We start from the raw sequence: 20,401 nt of genomic DNA on the forward strand, positions 1-20,401 counted from the left end.
GAGGAGGGACAGAGGGAGAATGAGAAGCAGTCTCCTCTACTGGGCAGGGAGCCAGATGTGAGCTTGATCCCAGGACCCTGGGATCATGACCTAAGCCAAAGGCAGATGCATAAGGGACTAAGGTACCAAGGCACCCAGCCCACTCCCAGCATTTTTTGTATTCTTTATTTCATCATAAAGGGCATAAATGCAGTGACATTTACTTATCCCACTGGGCATCATAATTTCTGGCACATAGCTTTTGAAAATCAACTATTCAATAAGTAATGACTACCTACTCTGTCTTTGACACTGTGATAAGCACTAAGATACTGTAACTGCCAACATGGAGATTCAGTCTAGTGCAAGACATAGGTAACAAGCAAGGTCTACTAAGTAAGTATTAATCTTAAAATTGTGTGAATACTGTGAAAAAAATGTTCTCTGGGAGCTCATAAAAGGAGGACAGAATGAAATCTGGGTTAGAGAAGGGTATGTTTTGAGATGGAAGAAGAGGGAGTCATGCAGCAGAATGTGGACAAGATTATCTCGGATTGGCAACAGCACCTTAAGACCCTAAGGCAGAGGGGGATAGACATATTCCAGAAACTAGCAAAAGGTCAGTGTGGTGGGGGCATGCACAGTGAGTGAGGGTAAATGTTGTGAACAAGGCTGTATAGAGAGGCAGGGTGGATCCCACAGGATCCCCAAATTATGATGCACCAGCACTGCCCACCAAGACAGCAGCTCTGCTCTTTGGTCTTCTCCATCCTACCAAGAAGTCACTAGTTGTCTCAAGTGTGTAATAAAAACACTCTGCGCTGGGCACTGCTAGAAACTGTGCATCCAGTTCAAGGAAGACATGGCTCCTGCCACCACGGTGCTTAGAGTGTAGGAGGAAGTAGATGAGTGAAGAAATCAATCATTTCAACGTGAAGGTGCCTTCTGTCACTGTTCCCAGCTCTTGCTGAACAGTGTCTTGAAGCTTCCTTCTAGGTGTCTCACCAAGTCTCTCTGGTCTCCAATACCCACCGAGAGAGTCCCACTCAGGTATCATAGTCTTTCATGCAGCAACTTAATTACTCTTATATTCTCTATCCCACCAACAGTTAAACTAGGCCACCAAAGTATTTAATCCCTGGTGAGGTGCAGAATGTGCAAGAGTATCCCAGCGGGAATCTCAGTATCCTCTGAAGAGTTTATAATGTTCCTGGGACTTCAAATACAGTACCTTTAACAGGTAGACTAAAATTTGGTAAGGTTGCCCTAGAGACAGAAAGTGGGGTTCACTTAAATGGGGACTAATGAGGATTATGATACCCTTCACAAATAAGATTCATGCTTTTATGTTTCATTGTAAACATAGTCTTAATTTGAATTTAAATCCCACTTCTGCACATACAAACTGGTTGATCTTAGCAAAGTTTCATAACATTTTGAAGGTCAGTTTTCTAATCTGTAAAATTTAATTACTATGATACTCTCACATGTTATTGCAAGGACTGAAATTATACAATGCAGCAAAAATGCCCAGTACAGTCCCAGCTGTTGCTATTAATCTTTCTCAATATGATTGGCTGCCACATGACCCATGTGGTTTGTTTGGCATGCAGAAAGAATAAGTTTATCCTGTGAGGTACATGTTTTTGAACAGATGTTCTTATCTATTAAATTATTAAAAATAGATGAATGAGAGGAAAGCATCCTCCCCCCTGAAATATTCTCACCTTCTCTGCCCTTAGGGTTCAGCACAGAGACCTTTACTACACAGCCCCGCCCCATTCCAAAATGCAGTATTCTGGTGTGAGAGTGATGAGAGGGAGGGGGATGCTCATGCCAGGTGGGAGAGTTGGGATAGGAGGGGAGGTGTTCCCTAACCTCCTGGCCCTATCACTCTCCCCTGTGACCAGCCACTGAAGTGGGCTGACAGAGCTCTACAACAATGGTGAAACCTGCACTTTGCACAAAGCCTGGTGAGCAAGAGTGAGGACTGAGGGCTACCTCCTGCTGAAATGGTGAGTTGTTGAGAGCTTTAAAAACAGTGTAGCCAAATTTAATTTTGAACAGATGACTCTGAACTCACTAGAGAAAAATGGATCTGGCAGCAGGGAGGCCAGGTGGGTGGCTGTGGCCACAATCCAGAGGACATATGAGACCTAAAGCAGGGAAGTAGCCAAAGAGAAGTCGACAGGGAAGTTTAGAGAATCATCCAAGAAGATTTTGCAACTTTGATAGCTTAAATGGTAGTGGTCATAGTATCTACCACATACTGTGTGCACTGGGCAGACCAGGCAGGAAACATCCCGCCTTGCCTTCAAGGAGCTCAATTATTTTAGAGAGAGTGAAGAGGGTTGTTAGATATCTTCTAAGCTCTGAAGTGAGAAGAAATGCATTTCATTTGCATGTGTTTGTAGAGAAACCCATGAAATACTGGCTGTGATAATACTCTTTAAAATACAAATTATTATTTATCTATAGGTACTCTTGAAAGTTGTAATAGTGCTAGGCCTTATTTACATTTTTTTTTTAAGTTCCCTTAACCTTCACAACAGCCCTGTGAAGTAGATTCTACTGCCAACTCCATTTATGGGTGAGGAAATCAAAGTATTTCTGCTATTGGATTACACCAACAAAGCCACCAATTACTGTGGAAATTCTTCTTACCCCTTAGTGTGAATGGTAAGAACAGAGTTAATACCACAGTACAAGCTGGTGGGTCTCTTTCTAAATTTTGGTGGCAGGTGCTGCATGAACATAGGTGAATGGGGTTTGACCAACAGACACTTAGCTGTGTCTCCATTCACTCCTCCTACTCCAACTTGCTAAAAGGAATAAGTGGTGGATATGTGAAAGCATGGATGGATGGTAGGATAATGGAGGAATAGATAGATCCATCTCAACACTCGACTTTTGAAAATAGGGGAACCCCCTTGAGCCCCTATAAGATCCATGTGATAGCCCTTAAAGAAAAGCCAAAACTTTTATCAGTGTCTGAGACACCCACCAGTGTCTGAATATATTTCCTTTGGGGTTTCATCATCATGCTGTATTCTCTCCTTTGCAATTAGTATTTAATTCAGTGCCCAGGTTTTAAACTTGATTCCTCTTGCTTAGACTTTCTTGGACCGTATGTATCCCTCATTCAGAACTTTGCAACCAAACCCCAATTCAGTGGCCAGAGCTGAGCATGCTTAACCCATATCCAGGAACAGGGGAATAATTCAGGCTGGATGAATGAATGAATATATTAGCAACTGGACCTTATGAATTATGAGATTAGTGATCACTGTTAGGCTCATAAATGTATCCCTTGTTCCTTAATGCTGTTTTATTTTTGTTTCCACTTTCTACAGTTTGTCTTGGCAGGGTAATTTTTTAACAGATTAATTCTAATTGACTATCTTGTTTATTTTAAGGCATTGCTACATCCATGCCCAGAGCAAAAATTATATAATGCTTCATTGGGTAACTGGGAGTTCAGCAATTAATGACAGGAACATCAAGACTGGAGATTTTTCCATTCTCTGTAGGGTTGCCTGTTTGTATAACTTTGACCCTTGAAGCTTTTTGTGAGATACCAGATTTCATACTTCAGTGTGTCCCTGCCCTCAGGATTAACTAATATGTCTTTTCCTTATTGTAGCAGATTCTGTTCTATTTTACTTGGAATCAAAGTATCTCTTACTTAAGGGTTTGGTTTGGTTTCACATACCCATCATCTGGACTTTTAATCTTTTCCTACTTAATTTTTTAAAGGAATATGCAGATTTTCTTCAATTCTATCATGGAATCAACTTCTTAAGAGTGGGAATCAGGGGTGCCTGGGTGGCTCAGTGGATTAAAGTCTCTACCTTTGGCTCAGGTCATGATCCCAGGGTCCTGGGATCCAGCCCCACGTCGGACTCTCTGCTCAGCAGGGAGCCTGCTTCCACCTCTCTCTCTCTGCCTGCCTCTATGCCTACTTGGGATCTCTGCCTGTCAAATAAATAAATAAAATATTTTTAAAAAATTTAAAAAAAAAAAGAGTGGGAATCAGACCACAGATCAAGGGAAGGCCAGATTCTAGGAAGACTGAAACACCAGGCATGACTGGGATACCCTCTGAATTCCTGATTCAGTCGAATTGGCTGCCATATATATATATATATATCACCTCAAAAAAATATTTAATCTGTCAGCAAGATTGTATGGTATAATAAAAAGTCTGTCAGCTTTGTTATGACAAAAGTAGGTAGTTATAAGAAAAACCGCAATTCGTCTTTTTAACATTGTCCTAATTTCCCTCTCACCCTCCCTCCATTCCTTTCTTCCTTCCTTCTTCCCTTCATTTCTTCTTCCCTTTTTTAATTTGCCTTTTTTCTTTCTTTCCTTAACCACATATTTACTATGGAGTGGCCTATTATATGCAAGACCCTGTATTTGCATGAGAAGGAAAACCACATATTCCTCATTATAGATACTATAAGTTTAAAGCACGAGATAGTAATACACTTGCGGGGGCTGCTGTTGAGGATGGAGGAAGACAGACCTATTCAAGCCTAACTTACGTGAAAACTTCCTTCTTTAAACTCCTCCTCCAGGCTAACTGCTATTCTTTTGCAAGGCCTCTTTTTTTTTTTTTTTTTTTTTGAGATGAACAGTTTATATTTTTACATTCATATCCTCTTGTTCAACTTTATAGCCAGATTGGGTTTTATGAAGTTTTCCATTTTATGTTTTAGATAAGGTAACAAAAGAACTGTGGTAAATAAAGCCACTGTAATTGGCCTTTACGTGGCAAGCATTATGATGTGAATTCATTCCATCAACATTGAAGAAACCATTCTTGAGGACCCCTTCATATGAAGACTAGGGCAGTTCAGAAATTAATAAGCCACTGTCCTTATTTGTCCTGAAGGAAATCCTAGATGGGTGGAGAAGGTCATGTAAATAGATAATCACAATTAAAATCACTAGACTGTGATGATATGATGTGAACAATGACGGAAGTATATACCCAAAGCAGAAGAAGCCTCCGAAGGGAATTGGATAAATCTGATTATAAGAAAGAAGACTGACATGTTCACAGGTCACACAATATTTGAGGTAGGGCAATGGTTTCCTGCTAAGTCTAAACATCTTGTTTCCAGGCAGAGCTTAAGTGAGTGGATTAAACATTACAAAGGAAATCAAAGTAGTTCCAAAATTCTCTGGGGGGCCCATGGCTTTGAGCATATCGTTATTTCCCTTCTTTTATAGAGAAAATTGTTATTTGCATATCCTTTTCCCAAGGCCATGCTTTTACAAATACATAATCACTAAAAATCATTTGTTTAACTATAAGGTTTGGACCCTTCACCAGAATCAAGGAAAAGGAGATCTTTTCAGGATGACAGTGACAACAAATGTTTCCAATAATCTCATGGTTGAGGGTGAGGGAGGGTAGGTGGAATTGGGAAATTGGATAGCCTACCAAACTGTCCTAAATTTTGATAGGACAAATTTTGAAGGGGGCAGAGCTTTTATATTTCAACATTGGACTAGTCATTGGATAAATTATGTGCCTGGGAAGGGGTTATAATGTTATGTGAGGTGGATTTCTTCATCCAAGAGCCATCTCTTGAGAGAGACTCAAAAGCAAGCTATGACCTAACTATGCTTCCTTCACCTTGGGGGAATGAGCTTTTCAACCTTGAAGGGCAGCTGGGATTTGATAGCATATCTCCCTATCACAGTTCTTTGAAAATTTTATCAATGCAAAATAGGAATCCAGATGTGTACCTCAACCCATAATTATGCATCAGGTGACCTGGTAAAACTTCTAACCTGGAACATCACAATGCTAGCTCTAATAGCCCTGGAGCTGTGGTTATTGCCACCTTTTTCTGGCATTTAACTGAAAGAGCTAAAGGAAGCTGTTCCCAAACATCTCCAGGGTCTGTTACTCTGTAGTTGCAACAGAAAATAATGATTGGTTAATAATCTGAAGAAGAATTCAGGGAGGAAGCAGGTCTGGGGGCTTGGGAGCTCTGTGAAGTCATTCAAGGATCCAAACACCTTCTATCCTGTAGCTTTATCTCCTTCAAGATCCTCAGAGATTTCTTCCCCCAAACCCAGCCTTTACTGGAAAGGAACAGGTGCTCCTAAGGACCAGCTTTGGACATGGCTCCAAATACTTCTGATTAAATTTGCCAAAAATCAGTTTCCTGGGTTCACCTGAGGTGCATAAGAATCTAGAGCACATAATCCAGTGATTTTCCCATGAAAGAAAGCAGAAACCAATACTTGTATGCACAAGTGATATCTGCCAAACAGTAGAAAGACTTCAGGCAGATTTGGGTTTATGTGTCCGTTGTGACCTAATTAGCCATATGCACCGATATGTAACAATATGGTACCAATATACCATATGACCAATTGTCTAACTTTTCTGAGCTTCACTTTTTCTCACCTGTAAAATGAGGACAATTGTACCATCTTCGGGATTGTTGGAAAAAATCAAATGGGTTAATTTCACAGAAAGAATTTTCCCTTCCCCCTTTCTTTTTAAGCTCTGTACCAGTGTGGTCTTGCTGATGTTCAGAGCTATCCCACCAGGTGTGAGAGCTGGTAACCCACCTGAATGACAGTTGCTATAAAGAAGATTCTTGCAGGAGGAGGTAGATGGGCCTCATTGACCTCAAAAGTCCTTCAACTCTGTAGGAACTGCTGAAATATTCATTAAACACACACCAGGTTGAGCCAGAGTCAGACTGGGCATTTATACTGGAACCAGAAGCTGGCATGTGCTCAGTAACTAGAGCTTTTCTTTTCTTCTGGAACTAAGTCTTCTCAGCAGAATATCGACATCTGTAAAGCTTTCTGACTTGACTTTTCATTTCTCCTCTTTGCAGAACTGTGCTTGTCTTGGCCTTTTCATCTCGACATTTAACGGAGAAGAATTTCAATTGTTTGCAGTCAATCCCACAGTGCTTTTCCAATTTCCCTTTGTTTTCTTTGGGATTTTCAAGAAACCTCACGTGCCCTACATAATTCAGTTATGATTCCAGAGGAACTTGGTGCCTCAAAGTGACAGATGATTTTTAAAAATATTTCAACACCTGTGTATTAGAAGCAGCATTGCATTAAGAATCAAGAGTCCAGAGCTAGACGCCAGGCCCTGCCATTAATTAGTTGTGTGACCTTCAGTAAGTAATTGGTGCCTTTTTAAATGAATAAAGAGGATAGCTGGATCAGTGGTTTATAAATTACATTCTGCAGAATTCTGGGGTTTCCTGGAGATAATTCCAGGGATCTGGGGGTAGCAAAGGGAAGCATTTATCCTGCTCAACTCAACTGCTTTTTATTTAGTGGAGTTCTAGTAACACCTCACTGACAAAAAGATTTCACTAATACATATTTTTTTAATCACTCAATTTAGATGATCTCTGAGAGTCAATTATGCTTCTACTTTCTTGAATACTGTGATTTGACTGATGAATATATGTTTTTTAAAATGTCTTGTGAAGTGAGAAACTGACAAAGTCCTCAGAATTAAAGGAATTCAAGTTAAGTCAGTTGCACCATCAAAAGGCATTTAAACTGGTTCAAATAGAAGTTCTACCTTTAACTGCCCTCTGGTAAAATATTTAAATTCTCCAGCTTTAAGGCAGTCATGTAATCTCGGAAAGAAAATGCTTGCCTTGCAGGGTGTGAGTATTAAAAAGGAAGATAATGCTGTGTAGTGCTAAGCACACACACTGACGGTTCCTACTCCTGCTCATACACACGCAGTTAACTGATTCATGCCGGGCTCCCTCTGAGCCTGGGTGTGGCTCCAGAATCCTTCCCCTCCCAGGTTCTATGCACCCAGTACCCATCAGAGGGAGTCAGCATTTGAGACAAAGCATTGCTGATATCCTGTCATATCCTGATTTCCTATCTGTAAAACGAGAATTATTACGGATGAAGTGCTTGTGCCCTACCTCCTCCAAATTCATACACTGAGGCCTTAACTCTAGATGTGACCATATCTGGAGAAAGAGGCTTCACTGAAATAATTAAGATTCAATGAGGTCATAAAGTTAGGGCCTTGTTTCAATAGAATTAGGTCTCTTAAAAGGAGAGATACCAGAGAGCTTATTCTCCTTCTCTCTTCTTGCCATGTGAGGACACAGTGAGAAGATGGCCAGGTGCAAGCCGGGAAGAGGGGCCTTGTCAAAATATGCCCATGCTGCTACCCTGATCTCACATTTCCATCTCCAGAACGGTGAGAAAATAAACGTCTGTTGTTTAAGCCACCCGGTCGACGATTTGTTACGGCAGCCTGAGCTGAGTGACACGGGAATGCCAATGCTCTCCTCAGTCTTCCAGCCAGCATCAGGGAGCGCCCACTATGCATGCATCTCTGGGAAAGGTCCAGGGCACATAAAGACTCATGGGACAAGGATCCCAGTCCCAAGGATATGACTCTCCTGAAGACGGTATTCACATACTATCAATGTTTGAATGAAATTACAAAGTGCATGTTAGCTTGCAGGTACACACACAATTCTTCTTAAAACATACATGTCAGTTATACATAAATAATATTCACTGAAACATATAATAATGAAATTTGGGGGAAAAACCCTCCAATTTATATTAGACTCTGAGTTCTGTAAGGTTAGGTTCAACTCTCCTCCACAGACCTCAGTACCCAGCATAGAATGGGGATTTGTAACTATTTGCGGAAATCACATGTGAACTGGTATTAAGTGTAATATGCTATATATAATACATATAACATAAGCCACATGGGAGGAGATAAAGGGAATTATACACTCACTTGATAACAAATTATCTCCATGGTGTATGAACACTTTTTTTTAATAGAATGAAATTAAAGTTTTACAAACCACAAACGAAACACACTCTAGGTAACCTGTGTCCCTCCAAAATGTGTATGTTGCAGCCCTACCCCTCAATGAGATGGTATTTGGAGATGGGGCTTTGGGAGGTGATTAGAGCTGGTTGAGGTTTATAAGAGTGAGGCTTCCATAATGGTGACCATCCTCAACCATGAAGAGAGCTCTCATAGGATCTAAACTGACTGGAACATCAGATCTTGGATTTCCCAGGTTCCAGAAATGTGAGAAATAAATCTTTCATTTAGTCTGCCCAGTCTACAGTGATATAGTAGCCTTAGAAGACTGATACATAGCTCGAGGATAGTTTTCCACACAGGAATTTAGAGGTCCATATGCAGTTGGGATGGTCAGGGGTGTGCGGCTCAGTAAAAATGACAAGCTTCTGGATTAATGGGAGGATGTTGCAAATGGTCTCCTTTGCTAAGTTCACCACCAAGGCAGTGATTTTCAAGAGCCTCTGCAGAAGCTGCTTCTAGCTTCTCATGTGCTCTCTGCCCACAAACCACCCACCACTACTACTGGATTCATCTGGAATACAGAAGACTCCTATTTTATTCATGGTTTACACATAGGACTTAGTATAAGGCTTGACACTTAGAAAACATCTTAAAAACATTTGTTGAATAAACAGTCTCTCCATTCATTCTGACACCTGACCAGGGAAGTGGGTGCCATCCATCCCAATGACCAAAATTAGAAAAAGTCTGAAATCAACAACATTGCACGCCGTAAGGTAGAATAGCATAAAATGGTCTTCAAAATTTTAATGATGCGAGAGAATATTTGTGATGAAACATGTCCTTTACACACACACACACACACACACACACACACACACACCCTGAAGCAATATCAGTGGTTATTTCTGAGTAGTGGCATTGTATATTTTTTCTTCTCACCTGTTCTTTTTGATGGTTAATTAAAAAAAATTATCTCCCAACCAGTTTTTTTACATTAAGCTTGTATTATCTTATGAGAAAAGAACGTTACTAAAAATCAACCCCTATCTAAATGCATGACCATGCTAGTCATTGACATTTGAGCGTGGATGAGCAATGATCAGGAACTGCAGGAGGAAAGCAGGTATTCCTGAGGTCAGAGCAGTAGCAGCCATTCCTTTACAGTGTCTTTGAAGAATGTTCCTCTTTTTTGTCATCACTCTTCAGAATTCAATTTGCCACCTGCACAGTCTCAGAATCTCAGTCTCAGCTCAGAGCAAGCTTGCAGCTCTGTGCTGGAGTGAGGCTGCATATCTGAGTTCCTCGGCCTGCAGAGTGCTGTATCCCCATGGCAGTTAGGTGGGAGCCCAGGAGCTCTTAAATACCAGGGCTGGAATGTATGTCATACTCTCTGCTTTGAATTTGTTTCTAGGTCCAACAGAACAGAGGTTCTCACCGCAACACTACTGACAGTTGAGTTGGATAATTCTTTGTTTGGAGGGTAACCTGTGCATTGCAAAAAGCTTGATAGCATCTCCAGCCGCTATCCACTGAATGCCAGGAGCACTCCTGCCCAAAGGCATGATACCTAAAAACATCTCTAGATACTGACAAATGTTCCCTGACAGTTATTGTAAGATCTTGACTCTAAGTGCACTTGAAGCCATCAGAGGGTTTTAAGCAGAAGAGAGAAAGGAACTGACTGGATCAAATGAGCCCCCTTGGATGGGTCCAAGGTCAGAAGCAGGGAAGGCAATGAGGGGACCTTCTCAATGGCCCACACAAGGTTTGATGTGGCTTGGAAGAAGTTAGTTCCAATAGGATGCTCTGATGGGTTGAATTTGGAGTGTGAGGGAAATACACAAGGATAATTTCATTTTCAGCAGGACAAAATATAGCATTGTAGTTAAGAGCTGGAGCTCCAAAGGGAGACCACCTCATTGTGTAACCTGTGTGTTATTCTGGAGAAAGATGTCTGTAAACTGGAGGTGTTGAAAGTGCCTATGTTCCTCCCAGGGATTTTGTGAGGATTGCACGAGTTACTACATGGAAAGAGTTTAACAGCGTGGCTGGTACATAATAAGAGCTCAATAAATGTTAGCTATGGGAAAACTGGAGAAGAACATGTTTAGGAAAATAAAAATATTTTTGCCTTTAAACATAGATTTATCTTTTCTAGCAATGCAAAGAGCTCTATTTAAGAATCCTGTGTTTGTTATATCAGTTTCTTACCCCTCACCAGCTAGGGAAGCAGAGGCTTCTTACTATATCTATATCCATGAGATAAACTCAGCTTCTTATCTGTGTGTTTTCTAGTAAAAATCACTGTGTTTCTAAACCTGCTTAAACTCCTTCAAATAGACGTACACATACTGAGAGAGAAAGAGAGAGAGGTAATATGCACAAACAGTGGTTGTAAATGTGTTAGTTTTTTATTGTTGAATAACAAGTTATCACAGAGTTAATGATTTTAAACAACACCTATTTATTATCTTACAGTTGGTGAGACATGTAGATGGGGCAAACTTGATTCTGTACTTAGGATCTCACAGGGCCAAAATCAAAATGTCAGACAGGCCAGGCTCTTGTTTGGAGGCTCTGGGGAAGAATTCACTTCCAACTCTTCAGGTTGATGGCAGAGTGTTGTCCTTGCAGCTGTAGGTCTGAGCTCCCCATACTCTTGCTGACTATCAGTCAGCCCTCCTATTCTAGAGGTCCTCTGCATTCCCTGTCATGTGCCTTCTTCATCTTCAAACCAGCAAAGGTAGCTTAAATCTTCCTCATGTGTAAAAGCTCTCTGATTTCTCCTTCTCTTACGAGTGGAGAAAACTCTGCTTTTCAAGGAATTATGTGATTATATTAGGGCCACCTAAATAATCTCTCCTTTGTCCTTCATTGTAAGGAAATCATGGAAATCACACCACAGACAAAATTCATGGTGTTTTCTTGAAATTCTGTGTACCATCCTAAGTGTACAATTTGATGAGTTTTGACCATTTTTAAAAAATTTATTTTATTTTTGGGGTGCCCAGGTGGCTCAGTGGGTTAGGCCTCTTCCTTTGGCTCAGGTCATGGTCTCAGGGTCCTGGGATCAAGCCCCGCATCGGGCTCTCTGCTCAGTAGGGAGCCTGCTTCCCCTTCTCTCTCTGCCTACTTGTGATCTCTCTCTCTCTCTGTCAAATAAATAAATAAAATCTTTAAAAAAAAATTTTATTTTTTTCAGCGTTCCAAAATTCATTGTTTATGCACTACATCCAGTGCTCCATGCAATATGTGCCCTCCTTAATACCCACCACCAGGCTCACCTACCCCCTACCTCCTCCCCTCCAAAACCCTCAGTTTGTTTCTCAGAATCCACAGTCTCTCATGGTTTGTCTCCCCCTCCGATTTCTCCATCTCACATCTCCTCTCCATCTCACAATGTCTTCCATGTTATTCTTTATGCTCCACAAGTAAGTGAACCATATGATAAATGACTCTCTTTGTTATACCTGTGTCACAACACCCCAATCAAGATTTGAGACATTTTCCATCAGAAATTTCCCTTATCCCCATTCTAGTCAATCCTCAACCCCACAGGCAAACATTTCTATCACCATAGATTGGATTTGACTTCATACAAGTGGAATCATGGTGTATACTCTCTTGTGTTTGGTTTCTTTGTCTTATAATAATATTTTTGAGATTCAGCCATGACGTTATGTACATCAGTAGTTTCTTTCATGTCTTTAGAAATAGTATTCTTTTATATGACCATATCACAATTTGTTTATTGATTGTTGATGGACATTTTTAAATTGTGACTATTATGAATAAAGCTGTTGTAAACATTTTTGAGAAATATTTGTGTAATGATAACTATTTTGGGTAGATAGCTAGGTGTGGGGTTTTGATATATGATCAACTGCTAAATAATATTCCAAATTGGTTGTAGCATTTTACACACTCACTCCAACCTCCTGTGAATGTGTGAGAATTCCAGCTGGTATACATCCTCACCAACACTTTTCATCAGTCTTTCTAATTTGAACTATTCCAGAGGATGTATATTGGTATCTCTTTCATGGTTAATTTTGTGTTTTCCTGATGGCTAGTGATCTTAAGTAATTTTTTTAAAGATTTTGTTTATTTATTTGACAGAGAGATATCACAAGTAGGGAGAGAAGCAGGGAGAGGGGGAGGGGAAAGCAGGCCCCCCACTGAGCAGAGAGCCTGATGTGGGACTCGATCCCAGGACCCTGAGATCACGACTTGAGTGAAGGCAGAGGCTTAACCCACTGAGCCACCCAGGCACACTTATGTAATTTTTTATATGTTCATTGGTCATTTGTGTGTGTGTATGTGAAGTGTGTGTATAAGTCATTTGCCCTATTTTTAATTGGGAAATTAGTCTTATTATTTATTTGTAAAAACTCATTACATATTCTGGATATATGTGTGTGTGTGTTTGTGTGTGTGTGCATAATGTAAACTTATTTAGGTATAATGTATTATATATTCATTATAATATACCTAATCAAATATATATATATATATTTTTTTTTGAGGAAAGAAGAGATAAAAAGAAAGAGACAGAGGATAAGGAGAAAGAGCTTTAAAAAATTCTTAAAATTCTAACTCACTGATTTACATATCTGTTTCTTTCCAATCCCACAAATAAAAAAGAAAACTTGCATTGATTGAGCAAAGCATTGCTAATATGTGGTGTAGAATATTGCATTGTATTCTTCAAGAGTGAGAACTTCTTAGGAGCAGCAATTTAAGTTTATGTTATTCATCTTTATATCCCTCCATTTGTTATTATATCTGACATATTGAAGATGGTCAAGCATATTTGTTGAGAGAATGAGATAATGAGTTAATTGGCTGATTATCTCATTTCATTATCACAAAAGAGAGAATCAATCAATGAACTTTGGGGAAAAAATAAAACCACTGTCAATAAGAGCAACGTGTATATCATATATTGATTGTGCTTGGTTTCATATGAATGAGGGATGGGCACAGTATGGAAACAAGATGGAACACACATCCACAGTTCCTAGATGTCCATAAATCCCTTTTAGCCAAAGGCTAAGAATCAAATCATGCACCAACATTTCTGGACATAATCAATTTCTCTCTCATGCATCATGACTCATTCTCTCTTTTCTGGATCAATCTTATCAGCATTAACACTTTTTTTTTCTCCTTTCACAAACCCTCTCTTGACCCCACATTCTCCTCTAGCATTCTCAAAAATGAAAAAAACAAACAGAAAAAGGTTTTGAGAAAGTGTCAACTTTCTGTCTCTTCTTCCCAGTATACTATTTACTCTTCTCACCTTTCCTATCTGGTTTCTGCCAACCACCACACCATGGATATTACTTTTGTTAAGGATTCCAGAATGCTAAATCAATGGGCAGTTCTGTGTCTTATTCTTACTTGGGAGTCTCTGCAGCACTCAGTAAGATTGAGAGAGTCAGGTAACAGTGTGGTAAATACGGGGTATGAAAGCACACTGAATGAATTTAAATCTCATTTCAACTGCTTATTCAGATATCCTCCTAGAACCATCATGATATCTTTGCTCTTCCTTGAAAGTGGTGGTTCTCATTTGGAGCCTTTGCACTTGTTCTTTCTGATCAAAGTGTTCTTTTCCCAGCCCCTCCCCATACTTCAGGCCCTAGCTCAGATTTTCCCTCCTCAGAGAGGACTTCTGTGTCCACATTTACACATAAATGGCATTCCCCCTATAGTTCCTATATCTGGTTCTAAAGCAAGATTGATATGTATCCTAGCTCTTCTGCAGACTGACACTATGACCTTGTTCAAGTGTATACTCTCTTGCACAGAAGCTTCCTACTCTGTAAACCATGAATGATCATGACACTTCAAAAGATTGCTGTCAGCCAATCTGTTAATGGGGGGTAAGCTACTTAGAATACTGTTTGGACATACCAAACTATTGCTTTAAGAAATTTCCACATTCACTTTCTCTTTTCCAGGTAAGCCTAAAAGATACAGTGTGGCTCAGATTGCCCACTTTCTTCTTTTGGGAAAACTAATTGGAATAGACTTACCATACCCATTGGGAGAATAAAATCAATTTAAGATGATCATACTAGAGGCAAGATAGTGGTGACTAGGTCTCCAAAGAAAATGGAATGAACCATCCCTGTGTTTTTTTTTTTTTAATAGAAGTGTTATTTAATTTTTATGGGCATGCCACAGAGAAGAGACTTGTTTCTGCTTGGTGAGCTTAAAACAAAATAAAATAAACAGATAAGGAAGTAGTGGGCCATTTGATGTGCTTCCCCAGAAGACACACAGCAATTGGAGAACCAAAATTAGCTAGCTGTGTTTATCCACTTTTAACTTCTGTTTGGGTTGAACTTTCATTTCTGCCTAAGCACATGCTATTTTCATTATTTACTGCAGTCTTTTCTCCAAAGAAAACACCAAACCCAAACTCCCCTTTGTTCACTAGCCTCCCCACCTGAATGTTCTCCTTGAACTGGTGATCTGAGTGCATAAAGGCGTACATGAAAGGCAGCATGGCATTGCGGCTAAGAAAAACCTTCAATCAGACTATTGTAGTTCTGTCATTTAACTACTGCCTGACCCAGAGGAATTTTCTTAGTATTTTAAGCCATATTTTTTTAATTAAGGAAATAAAAGTCACCTGATTTATGGAATTACAGAAAAGTTTAACTAATATGATTCATGTAAAGCCTTTGGGAGTTGCCTGGTCTGGAATAAACAATGGTCCAATATTAGACTGCTTCCCACCTCCCAGAATCACTATTATTACAATTATTGCCACCATTACCATTATTAGGAGCAGCACTCAGGTGAGCTTACTCCTTGCCCTTGCCACTTAACCTTTTCAGTCTCTGATTCTTTGTGATATTTGATATCCATACTTCATGGAAGACATCCAAAGAGAAATTGAACTGCCCTTCTTAGGGGTGTTAGAAAATGGGAGCTGGACCTCATTATTTGAAGGCCCCCTCCATCTCCTCAAGTCAAGGACAGTATAAATCAAAATAACTGTGACATATGCACCTTCCATTTGTAAAGCTTCTTCATGTCTTGTCTTCTTCCTTCATGTAAATTCTGTGTTCCCCCTAATTAGCCAAATGACTCTAGGCTAGTAGAAAAAGTCTGATATTTGCCCATTATCAAAAAGAAGAAGGAAGGCAGACTAGATTACCTTTAAAGTTCATTAGAGCACCAAAAACCATGATCTTCATTCCTTTGCAAACAAATACACAAACAAAGCAAAAAAACCATGTGTTGGTGTACCCATTTTACTGCTGCTGCAACTAAATTCCCAAACTGCAATAAACCATATTTTATTTTCTTGCTTTCATCAGTGTCTAATTACTTCCTTGGTGATGGAAGTCTCTGCATTGTTCCATCTCCACAGAATGATAGGAGCTGGGCCTCTCTACAGGTCCCCTGTACCAATCCAATAGCCCTCATGAAGGCCTAGTCCTTGGGTGATAACAGTTGCTCAGAGTCAGAACTGGGGCAAGACTCCAGCCTCATATCAGAAATGAGAACATTCATTACTGGATGAGTTCTCTAGGCCTGGTTTGAAAAAACCCTCTCCAACTGATTGGACTCTTTCCTGATTAACGCTAGATAAATATGGAGACTATTACTTAGATACCACACGCTGGGAAGCAAACATGGTGATTATAACTGTCAATCTGCAAAACTCCCTGGTCTCAACCGGAGTGAAACACTACCATTTCAATCTAATCTGTGAGAGAGGCAAATGGAGAGGGGCTGATAACTGCAGAGCACACTGAAAGCACCCCAGCTGTCAATATCCATGTGGGAGGCAGCTGATGGTTTGGATGTCATCACATTAGCAATCTCTTCAGTGAAAAGGAAGTCTGGCTGCTTTGTGCCTTGAAAAGGAGCAGCAGTTGAAAGCATTAAAATTAGTGCCATTTTACTGAAGATCGTGATCACTTAAAATGTCAGTTGCTGTCCCAAAAATTATCGTTTATGATGGATTGCAGGGAAGAATATCAACACAGCAAGAGACGGAACCTACAGTGGAGGAAGATGCACCATTTCAGGAGTCCCTGAAGAGTGAAAGAGGTAGAGGGTGTGTTTGGATGGATGCATGTGCACACATGTGAGCACTTAGGCATTCCCAATGCCACTCAGAATTTACATCTTCTGATTGGCCCAAAATGCAGGCTGGGGAAGTTCGTGGGAGGCTGTCCATGAGTGAAGAGGAAGGGGAGGCTCATGAAGAAACAGTGAAACACTGACAGTGTCTGCCAAGATAGAGCACCAAAGGAAGAGCAGGAGCCTACATAATGATAATGATGGTGTCTGTAACAACAATACCTAGCATTGACAGGCTGTCAAGTATAGAACTATTTTATTTGTGCTAACCTATCAAATGCACTCGATTTATGGATTGGAAAATATTTTTAATCCCAATTTTACAGATGAGTAATCTGAAGCACAGGTAGGTAATTGTAGCTAGCCCAAGACCAAGTGATGGTGGGAAGTTTGGGAAATGCATCTAGAGTTTATACTCTTCTAAGATAGATGCTTCTCAGAGTGATGGGTTGGATAGGCACAGGGACAAGCACGGAGTACCAGTTGGCTCATACACAGGAAATGGTTAGAGAAATACTGCAAAAAAAAAAAAAAAAAAAAAACCCTAGGTGTAATGAGGTAAATATAGGGTTCCCATATGTGAAAGTCCAGGTGGATTCTAACAATATTAAACTCAGCAGGGAACCAGGACAAAACATGAAGGTGTCACTGAGGTACCACCTTAAAATATGTCTAGAATATGTGTGAGCATAGATTTCTAGGATGCATATATTTGTCGAGACATCTTGCTCTTTTTTTGTTGTTGTTCTTTAATTTTCCAATACTCTAAGCTCCTTTCTGCCACAGCGTCTTTGCACATGTTGTTGTCCTCTCTTGATTTGTTCTTCCCAGGAGGAAAGTTCTGACCCCCCCAAATTATGTAGTACTATACCAGCCCAGTACCCCATTCTTCTTTACAGCACTTATTAGCTTGCCAAAGTATATAATTTTTAATTAAAAAGTATTGAATTTATTAGAATTTTTTGGGTTTTGTTTTTGCATGATTTGTTTTGTTTGCCTCTTTTACTAAAACAAAAGTTTCTTGAAGGCATGGGCTGTCTCGTTTCTTAACTATTGCTTTTCCAAATACTGGCACAGGTTATGGCACGTAGAAATACTAACTAATAATCACTTTTATGAATACTTTCTGTATAGCAGATTCTATTCTAGATGTTTATTTGTATTATATTTATATTCTCACCATAACTTCATAGGGCAGGTAATTTATTATTCTTTTTTATAGATGAGGAAACTGAGTCATAGAGAATTTGACTCCTATTGATCAAAACGGTAGGTCTATGGTTTATTTTTATTTTATTTACTTATTTACTTATTAATTAATTCACTCATTCATTTATTTTTAGTTTCAGGGGTAGAATTTAGTGATTTGTCAGTTGTATGTAACACCCAATGCCCTCCTTAATGTCCATCACCCAGGTACCCCTACCGCCCCACCAACCTCCCCTCCAGCAATCCTCAGTTTTGTTTCCTAGAATTCAGAGTCTCTTGTGGCTTTTCTCCCTATTTTCATCTTATCTTATTTTTCCTTTCATTCCCCTATGTTTATTTGTTTCATTTCTTAAATTCCACATATAACTGAAATCATATTGTATTTGTCTTTCTCTTAACACAGGCATTTAGGCTCCAAAGTCTACTCCCTTTCATTGTACTCTCTCCTCTGTAGTCCTCAGGTAGGATTTATTGAATGAACGAATATGTTGATGAGAGGTGAAGATAAAGTCTTCTGAGATCCCATAACTAAGACACCAAGCCTGAGGGGATAAATGTTTGAAAATTCATACCTGTCCATAGAGGAAGGAGGCAGATTCTGCACCTTAGTTAAATGGGATTGGGGTTGAGAGGGTCTGAGGGAAATCAGAGTAAGCAGCTTAGAGGTCTCAAGGGCCACTACTCAGGCAGAGCACAAGATGATTTCAGTGTAGCTGATCTTTTACCACTTGGCACATTCTGTTACTGAAACCCATGTTCAGCTGCCCATGGCATGAAAGGTCAATACTTAAGAGATGAGTTTTTATTGGGAGGGAATATGAACTTTATTCAGGAGGCTGGCTGCCTGGAGAGAAGGCAGACTCTTGTCCAAAGGCCAACTCCCAGGTTTCTGCCTGGCCCACAGAATTTTAAAGGGGTTTAATCAGTTAAGGGAGTGCAGTGGTCTGTGACATTTCTTGCTTACATGCAGACTCCATAATGTCAGCTACAGAGTTATCTTGGTACTCAGATGTTGTGCAAGAAGTTCAAGTTCCTTGGTGCTCGGGATCGGGAGACTTTGTGGGGGTGTGTAAAAAAGCCTGTTTCCTTGGTACCAAGGGATTGTGCAAGAGTACTCTGTTCCTTCTGCAAAGGAGGGCAAGGCCTACAGATGCACAAAGGGAGGTCAGTAAAGTCACTTGTGTGATCTTAGAAAAGAAAAATATTTTGCTAAAAGATTGCTGAGCTAATCAGAAAGCTAAGGGGGCTTCAAAAGGACTTGCTGGCCTCTGTGGCCTGGGAAAGTTCGGGTCCTTCATTCCTCAGGGCCAGTGGTCTGCAAATCTCAGGGAAGTAAATAAATGAGTTCTATTACAGATCAAGGACCTTAGTCAGCAGGCAAGGAGTGTGTGACCTTGAAGCATGTTAACCCTTCAGACCAGCTTGAGCACTATTGTAGGTCTAGGTGTTTTTTGGTTTCAATTCTTAAGGAAACAAGGGTGATCCCACACATGACTGATACTTGGGTGTGGATATGTCCATTAAATTAAGCAAAGCTGTGATCATGTTGATTAATCTACCCATAAATCAAATCAATCTCTCCAAAACCTTATCTGAATCAGAACCTTTATGAAGCAGACATCAAGACAGGATTAGATATAGACGAGATTTATTGGGGAAATAAATCCCTCCACAGAAACACCTGTGAAGGATAAAGAGACATGTGTACAGATGTGGGAAGAGCTTTCAGACTATAATGTAGCTATTGCACCCATGAAAGGGAAGAGGGAAGGAAAGAAAATGACACTGCATTGCATCTCTAAGGAAGTTTCAACAAGGTCAAGGGGAGTCTGGGAGCAAAGTTGTTCATTAGAGAAGTCCTACACTGGGAAGAAATAGACTGGCCCTAGTAGCCCCATTATGTTCAGTCACTGACTGGGAATCATGGCCTCAGGTGGATGCTATATGGGTTCAAAGAAAAGGTATGGCAACTGGAGGCTATCAATCCACTTTTTTTTTTTTTTTTTTTTTTTTTTTTTTTTTTTTTTTTTTTGTGGCAGGTTATCTTGAAAGGAGCTCTGAGTCATGCAACTGCATGGTCTCTACACTATCAATTCTTTAATGTTTTGTTCATTTGCCACCTCCACTTTGAAACTCTCCCTATTCACCTCACCTGACAGTAACTTCCTCCACTAACACTCTTAGAACTTGTGTGTTCCCTATGTTTATATCACTCTGAATTTTAGTTTAATCATGCATGACATAGATCATGATGAGGCACTTTGACCTACATGCTTA

At 40.0% G+C, this 20,401-nt stretch overlaps 1 long non-coding RNA gene across 5 annotated transcripts in view; it reads left to right on the forward strand.

The window, feature by feature from the left end:
- Positions 1 to 248: 248 nt before the first annotated feature.
- The window catches only part of LOC116583671, a 30,860-nt gene continuing 10,707 nt past the window's right edge, over positions 249 to 20,401 (forward strand). The window contains exons 1-8 of one of the 5 annotated variants that reach the window (XR_004282836.1): positions 249 to 375; positions 1,089 to 1,219; positions 1,899 to 1,994; positions 2,532 to 2,658; positions 4,877 to 5,064; positions 6,852 to 7,145; positions 8,108 to 8,206; positions 18,138 to 18,184. This is a non-coding gene — a long non-coding RNA (uncharacterized LOC116583671). Of the gene's footprint in view, positions 376 to 1,088; positions 1,220 to 1,898; positions 1,995 to 2,531; positions 2,659 to 4,876; positions 5,065 to 6,851; positions 7,146 to 8,107; positions 8,207 to 10,217; positions 10,261 to 18,137; positions 18,185 to 20,401 lie in introns of those variants that run through there. The other 4 variants (XR_004282838.1, XR_004282839.1, XR_004282830.1 and 1 more) reach the window with 4 other exon arrangements.

This window comes from Mustela erminea, chromosome 2 (genome assembly GCF_009829155.1).
Source record: "Mustela erminea isolate mMusErm1 chromosome 2, mMusErm1.Pri, whole genome shotgun sequence".
Classification (NCBI taxonomy): Eukaryota; Metazoa; Chordata; class Mammalia; order Carnivora; family Mustelidae; genus Mustela; species Mustela erminea.